Source organism: Zalophus californianus, chromosome 11 (genome assembly GCF_009762305.2).
Source record: "Zalophus californianus isolate mZalCal1 chromosome 11, mZalCal1.pri.v2, whole genome shotgun sequence".
In the NCBI taxonomy this organism is placed as follows: Eukaryota; Metazoa; Chordata; class Mammalia; order Carnivora; family Otariidae; genus Zalophus; species Zalophus californianus.
The window spans coordinates 55,413,160-55,421,368 of NC_045605.1; the positions used below are offsets into that span (position 1 = coordinate 55,413,160).

General features: G+C 41.0%; 1 long non-coding RNA gene across 1 annotated transcript; it reads left to right on the top strand.

The window, feature by feature from the left end:
- The first annotated feature begins 50 nt into the window (after nt 1–50).
- On the top strand, nt 51–1,006 carry LOC113915398. The gene is made up of 3 exons (XR_003517648.1): nt 51–194; nt 379–459; nt 639–1,006. It is a non-coding gene; the product is annotated as an uncharacterized LOC113915398 (long non-coding RNA).
- The last annotated feature ends 7,203 nt before the right edge of the window (nt 1,007–8,209 follow it).

Genomic DNA, 8,209 nt, shown 5'->3' on the forward strand with positions numbered 1-8,209 from the left:
CGTCAGCGGCAGTGCCCGGCGGGGAGACCCCGCCCACCGGCGCCGCCAGGCCGCCCGAGCCGTGCCGGCGCCCCGCCCATCCCGAGGGCGCTGGGGTTTCCCTCGGCCCCCTTCTTCCCAGGGAAGGGCTGTGATCTGGCCACTGGGGCGATGGTTCCCCGGGCTGCCTGTCCCGGTCAGACACACCGCTGGCTGTAGGTCTGGGGGTCCTGATAAGCCTGAGGCTGTTCTCTGTCTGGACGTGTCTGAGCCTCTATCTCTGTGTCTGTGTGCGTGGTTTGATATTTAACTAGGGCGGGGTGGGGTGAAGCCTTCGACAAGCTCTGGCTTGATAAAACCTGTGCAAAGATGCACTTCTGTGTCTTCTTTTGAGGGCAGGCCTCAAACGGAGCCCGGAAACAGAACTCTCCCAGCCCCGGGGAATTCTAGGAAATAGTGATTTTTCTGATAAAGGTATAGGTAAGTGTCTCCTGGGATCAAAGGGAAAGGGCAACAGCCCTGGAGGGAGAAAAAAAAAGGAGGGGAGTTGAAATCCTATAAAAGAATGCAGCCAAAGCACTAAAGCAGAGCTGCTTCAGTTTGGGCTTTCAATCCCAGAGGTTTCCACAGGCTACCTATAATTTTACTCTACTCTCCAGGCAACCAACAGCCTCCCCTACTTCCAGCCTCAAGACTAATACTACACTGCGCTGCCGGGAGGGATCTTTAGAAAAAACACAAACGCAACCGTTCCTGCCCCTGTGTAGTGTTCAACTACACGAACTCTTCCCTAGCTCAGAATGTGCTGGGGCCATTCCCATCCCAGCCTTTGTCCCTGCTGTTCAGCTGGGACTGCCTTCCTCTCTTCATTTGGCTAACTCCCACTGGCCCTTTAAAATCCAGCATCCTGGGAGCCTCGTGGCTCAGTCGGTTGAGCGGGTTGAGCATCTGCCTTCCGCTGGGGTCCTGATCCCAGAGTGCTCAGCGGGGAGTCTATTGCTATCTCTGCCCGCCGCTCCCCTGCTTATGCTCTCTCTCAAAAATAAATTAAATCTTTAAAAATAAAAAAATCCAGCTTCCTGAAGCACTTCCTAATTGTCACCCCCAAAAGCTCCCTTGCCTTTGTTCATACTCTCCAGTGATACAACCTGATAAGAAAGCTTGCTGTTCATTCTTTATGGTCAAGGCACCCAGGACTCCACCCGACCAGTTTGACATAAAGATTATAGTTAAGGATGATACAATTGCTATTTTCTAAAGGAACTCGTCGGGGCGCCTGGGTGGCTCAGTTGTTGGTCGTCTGCCTTCCGCTCGGGTCATGATCCCAGGATCCTGGGATCGAGTCCCACATCGGGCGCCCTGCTCAGCGGGAGGCCTGCTTCTCCCTCTCCCACTCCCCCTGCTTGTGTTCCCTTTCTAGCTGTGTCTTTCTCTGTCAAATAAATAAATAGAATCTTTAAAAAAAAATAATAAAGAAACTAGTCAGATAAGGTGCAATCACAGGTAAAAGAGAAAACAGGGGAGATGTGCCCACAGCGTCTGGGCAAAGTGACCCTAGCAGATGATAGATGCAAAATCTTTACTTTCAGGGTGCTGAACCTAGGAATAGAGGCAGTGTGTATTAATAGAAATAGCAGGATATCTGAAAATTTTCTTTCCAATAGCAGACACTGAGCTTCTGCTATGTACCTGGCCCTTGGCTGGGTGCTGGAACACACTGAAGTGTATAGGAAAAATCCAAGAGGGCCAGTCTCCAGAGAAATAAAAGTCATTGAAGTGTGGGAAAACTTCTATTTCTAAGCATTTTTAAAATCTCAACCTCTAAAATGTTTTGTGTGTTTTTAATATGTATAATAATCATGTATATATAAGTTATAAGTGAATAAATATACATATATTTGTATATTCAAAGTGAACCTGCAGAAATACATACTCAAAAGTGATTTGCTGGAGTTGGAGTGCCTGGCTGGCTCAGTCAGTAGGGCATGCGAGTCTTGATCTTGGGGTTGTGAGTTTGAGCCCCATGTTAGGTGTAGAGTCTACTTAGAAAGAAAATCTTAAAAAGAAAAACATGATTTGCTGATGAAATTATAATGAAAACAGCGTAGAGACCACCAGAGTAGAGTGTGATAGTATTTTGCTTGGACTAAATAAAAAATTAGGGTGTTGTGGGGCACCTAGGTTGTTCAGTTGGTTAGGCGGCTAGGCTGCCTTCAGCTCTGGTCATGATCCTGGGGTCCTGGGATCAAGCCCCGCATCTGCATCTGGCTCCCTGCTCAGTGGGGAGCCTGCTTCTCCCTCTCCGTCTCCCTCTGCTGTGTTCCCTCTCTCTCCATCAAATAAATAAAAATCTTAAAAAAAAAAAAATCAGGGTGTTGTGGAAAGAACCCCTGACCCAGCCAAGTGACTCAAGACAGGAGATGAAGTCAAAATCAATACCCTGCACATTTCATCACATTTTCATCAACAATGAAAAAAAAAAATCTACGGTGACCAGGACAAGTTTTAGGAGAGAAAAATTCCCCTGACCAAGAAAATAGGTGCACAGCAGAAGTATCACTCTCAGAAAACAAAACGGATTTCATAGTACCATCGGCAATGTCTATCTTTCTCTCTTTCTAACAAAATTTTCCCAATTATAAAAACAATGCATAGAAATGTAAGGGACCCTGAAAAGCCAAAACTATCTCGAAAAAGATCAAAGTTGGAGGACCCACACTTCCCAATTTCAATACTAAAAACTACACTAATCAAGGGAGTGTAATACTGGCATAAGGATAAACATGTAGATTAATGGAATAGAATGAAGAGTCCAGAAACAAACCCTTAAGGGTTTGGTCAGTTGATTTCCAAAAGGGACGCTAAGACAATTCAATAGGGAAAGAATAGTCTTTTCAATAAATGGTGCTGTGACAACTGGATATCCACATGCAAAAGAATGAAATTAGACTCCTTGCCACAGTAAACAAAATTAATTCAAAATGGATCATAGAGTTACATGTAAGCACTAAAACTATAAAACTCTTAGTTTACATAAAAGTAAATGTTTGTAACCTTGGGTTAGGCGGTGGTTTCTTATATAAAATAACAAAGCACAAGCAATGAAAGAAAAAATAGATAAATTGCGCTTCATCAAAATTAAAAACTTTTTGTTGCAAGTAATACCATCAAGAAAGTAAAAAGACAACCCCAAAATGGGAAGAAATATTTACAAATAATATATCTGATAAGAGACTTGTGTTCAGAATATATAAAGACCTTTTACAACTTAATAAAAACACACAAAAAAAGTTAAAAATGGGCAAAGCATATGGCTAGACATTTCTCCAAGGGAGATAAATGCCAATAATCACATGAAAAGATGCTCATGGGGGCACCTGGGTGGCTCAGTTGTTAAGCGTCTGCCTTCGGCTCAGGTCATGATCCCGGGGTCCTGGGATGGAGCCCCACATCAGGCTCCCTGCTCGGGGGGAATCCTGCTTCTCCCTCTGCCACTCCCCCTGCTTGTGTTCCCCTCTCTTGCTCTTCTCTCTCAGTCAAATAAATAAATAAAATCTTAAAAAAAAAAGATGCTCATGTTTGCCATTAGAGAAATGCAAATCAAAACCACAATGAGATGCCACCTCACATACACTAGGGTGACTATAATCAAAAAAACAATAACAAATATTATCAAAGACGTACAAAAATTGGAACCTTCATACAATGATGGTATGTAAAATGATACGACCACTTTGGGAAACAGTTTGGCACTTCTTCAGAATACTCAGCAGAGTTACCATAGGACCTAACAATTCTACTCTTAGCTATATACTAAGAAATTTGAAAACATGGCCACAAAAAAATTGTACAAGAATGTTCATAGCAGCTTTATTCATAATAGCCAAAGAGTGGAAACTGATGAATGGATTAATAAAATATAGACTATCCATGCAATGGAATATTATTTGACAATAAGAAGAAATGAAATACTGATGCATGATACAGTATGAATCAACCTTGAAAACATTATGCTACATCAAAGAAGCCAAACACAAAAGGGTACATATTGTAAGATTCCATTTATATAAAACATCCAGAAGAGGCAAATCTTTAGATAGTAATAAAGTAAAGTAGATAGAAAGTAAATCAGTGGTTGGCTGAAACAGGGAATGGGAAGTGATTGCTAATGGGGACAAGGTTTCTTCTGGGACAGTAAAAGTGTTCTAAAATTAGATGTGGTAATGGTTGCACAACTCTGAATATGCAAAAAAATAAAATAAAATTGTATACTTTATATTTTTTTAAGATTTTTTATTTTTTAAAGTAATCTCTATACCCAACATGGAGCTCGAACTCAACCCTGAGATCGAGTCTCACATCCACCAACTGAGCCAGCCGGGTGCCCTCGAATTGTATACTTTAAAATGTACAGTAAGTATTCTAAATGACTGAACAGTATGGTAGATTGATTATATCTTAATTAAGCTGTTTTTCTTTAAGATTTTATTTGAGAGAGAGCGCGCATGCGTGAGCGTAGGGGCACGGAGGCAGAGGGAGAGGGAGACTCCCCGCTCAGCAAGGAGCCGGAGATGGGTGCAATCCCAAGACCCTGAGATCATGACCTGAGCCAAAGTCAGATACTTAACCAACTGAGCCACCCAGGTACCCCAATAATGCTGTGTTTTTAAAGAAAGTAATATATTCTTATATTGGAAAATTTAGAAAACTGAAAAAATAAAGGAAATCACTCACAATCCCACCAACCAGCAATAACCATTGTTGACATGTAAGTATATTTATTTCCAGCATTTTATCTTTGGATTTTTTACGTACTAGAACTAATATTGCCTTTCTTTTTTCTTTTTTTTTTTAAAGATTTTATTTATTTGACAGATAGAGACATAGTGAGAGAGAGAGCACAAGCAGGGGGAGTGGGAGAGGGAGAAGCAGGCTTCCTGCTGAGCAGGGAGCCGGACACAGGGCTCGATCCCAGGACCCTGGGACCATGACTTGAGCCAAAGGCAGTTGCTTAACAACTGAGCCACCCAGGCGCCCCTAATATTGCCTTTCTATTTCATATTTCATAAGCATTTCTCATGCCATTAAAAAATCCTTGTAAACATATTAATAGTTATATCATATTCGATATTATAGATATAACACAATGTATTAATTGTCATATATCCATGTTACTATTCCCTTATTACTGAATATTTATGTTATTTCCAATTCCTGTATTTATTTTTCAGCTAACAAATGAGAACCCAAATTTTGGGAGTTTCAACCAGATTCCTAGTGAAAACCCTTTTTACTAGTTCCCAAGACAAAAGAAATCGAAGCTGTAAGCCATTTTTTCCGCAAGAGATATGTTGCATCATTTCATAATTGCAAAGGAAAATTTGAAACCACAGAAACCAGATGTGTAGGCTTACCACAGATTAAGTGATTGTATGATCTACATGTTACCTCTTGGCCTCTCTTACGGCAAGGCACATCTATGGTAGCCTGTCAACACTTAGCATGTCATCCACTTGGGGACACGGTTGTGTCCAGGTCTCTGTGGGAAGAGCCCCTGTCCCCAGGCTGGCTGGGGGCCCATCTATGCTCCTGCAGCTCCAGGTTTCCCTCCACAATAACTTCTCTCACATTTCATGGTAGTCTGTTTAAGAATCCATCTTCCAGACTCGGTCTCATTCTATCTCTGTATCACCAGTCCCTCATGGGGCCTGACACAGAATTGGTGCTCAGGGAATATTTAAAGAACAAAAACAATAACAATAGGTATCATTTATGGTATATTTACCATGAGCCAGGGTCCTGTCCTGGGTTCTTTATATTAACTGAGTTAAATCTTACAACAACCCAATGAGGTAGATACTACTCTCCCATTTCATAGCTAAGGACATTAAAGTACAAAGAGGTTAAGTTACTTGCCTAAATATGTGTAACTAGTTAGTAGCAGAGACAGGATTTGAATTTAAGTGGCTAGCTTCAGAGCACAGGTACTTAACAGCTACATTAACAAACATTGGTAATGAATTTGTAAAATATTGACAGTGAAAGCCAAACTCTGAGAACTTTACAGGGACACAAAAGAGCAGCCGTGAGTGTAGGAACTATGTAACATCCTTGTACCCTCAACATACAGCTTAGGACAGAGTAAGTCCTCAGTGAATATGTGGTGAATGAACAACATAAAGAGGCCAGAGTAAGAAAAGCTACAAGAGAGTAACAATTTTTAAAATGCCATTACATTTGTTATCTTTCTGTTTAATATAAGTGACTGTTTATACTCATGTTCGTTATGGGAAATTTCAAAATATGGATAAAAATAGTTTTATTATGAAATATATAATGTATAAAAATAATACATAACTGAATATATTAAGCATAGTAATGAGATAGAGCCTGATTAAGATAGAACCTATGTGAGAGCTAGAACCTGGCTGATGCCTTAAGCCCCGCGTATCCTTCTCCAATCTCATTGCTTCTTTCCCTCCAGAAGCAACAACCACCTTCCTGAATTTTGTTTGTTTGTTTTTTCAAAAGACCTATTTATTTATTTTAGAGAGAGAGAGCATGGGCAGGAGGGGCAGAGGGGGAGGGAGAGAGAATCTCAAGCAGACTCTGCGCTGAGAGCAGAGCCCCACCCTGACCCTGAGATCACAACCTGAGCTGAAACCAAGAGTGAGACACTTAACTGACTGTGCCACCCAGGTGCCCCCTGAATTTTTTTTGTTTTGTTTTGTTTTTTAAAGATTTTATTTATTTATTTGAAAGAGAGAATGAGAGAGAGAGCACATGAGAGGAGGGAGGGTTAGAGGGAGAAGCAGACTCCCTGCTGATCTGGGAGCCTGATGCGGGTCTTGATCCTGGAACTCCAGGATCATGACCTGAGCCGAAGGCAGTCGCTTAGCCAACTGAGCCACCCAGGCACCCCTCAATTTTGTTTTTATCATTCTTTTACCTTTGTATACTTTTATCACATGAATGTATCCCTGAGCATATATTTTGCATGTTTTTGAATTTTGTAAAATTAGACTCATATAGTAAGCATTCTTCTTAGACTAGCTTTTTTTTTTTTTTTTGGCTCAATATTATACTTTTAAGATTCGTCTGTGCTGTTGTTTAAAGCTTGTAGTTTCTTCATTTTTACTCTTTTATGATGTCTTCTATTGCACGACCATGCCACACTGTATTTATCCATTTCCTGAGATGGGTATAAGTTGTTTCCCATTTTTGCTATTATAACCAGGGCTACCTTGAACACTCATTTGCACACATCTGATACACATGTGCAAGAATTTCTTTAGCATATTACCTGTGAATGGAACAGTCTGCACATTTTCACATTTATTAGATAATGCCAAATAGCTTTCTAAAGTGGTTGTACCAATTTATATTTCCACAATAAAGTTATATTTCACAATATAAAATGTATTTATACAATAAAAATATAATCCACAATAAAAAATATATATAAAGAATCATCTGAAATTTCATCACACAGTAGTAAGCACTGATAATATTTTGGCATATGATGGGCCAAACAGCTTTCCTTTTTTTTTTTTTTTTAAGATTTTATTTATTTATTTGACAGAGAGAGAGACAGCAAGAGAGGGAACACAAGCAGGGGGAGTGGGAGAGGGAGAAGCAGGCTTCCCGCTGAGCAGGGAGCCCGATGCAGGGCTCGATCCCAGGACCCTGGGATCATGACCTGAGCCAAAGACAGACGCTTAATGACTGAGCCACCCAGGTGCCCCAGGCCAAACATCTTTCTGTGTGTGTGTGTGTTTTATTAAGATATATACATGTGTATGTTTTATTAAAATAGAATTTAAAAAAAATTTATTTTATTTTATTTATTTATTTATTTGACAGAGAGAGAGCACAGGTGGGGAAGCAGCAGAGGGAGAGGGAGAGGGAGAAGCAGACTCTCTGCCAAACAGAGATCCTGACGTGGGGCTCGATCCCAGGACCCCAGCATCATGACCCTAGCCGAAGGCAGATGCCTAACCAACCGAGCCACCCAGGGGTCCCTATTAAAATAGAGTTTAAAAATACAAATCATTTTGGAGTTTCTTTCTTTCTTTTTTTTTTTTATTTAAGAGAGAGAGAGACAGGGTGGAGGGAAGGGCAGAGAGAGGAGAGAGAGACTCTAAAGCAGACTCATCAATAAGCAGGGAGCTCAATGTGAGGCTCAATCTCATGACCCTGAGATCATGACCTGAGCTGAGAGCTGAAACCA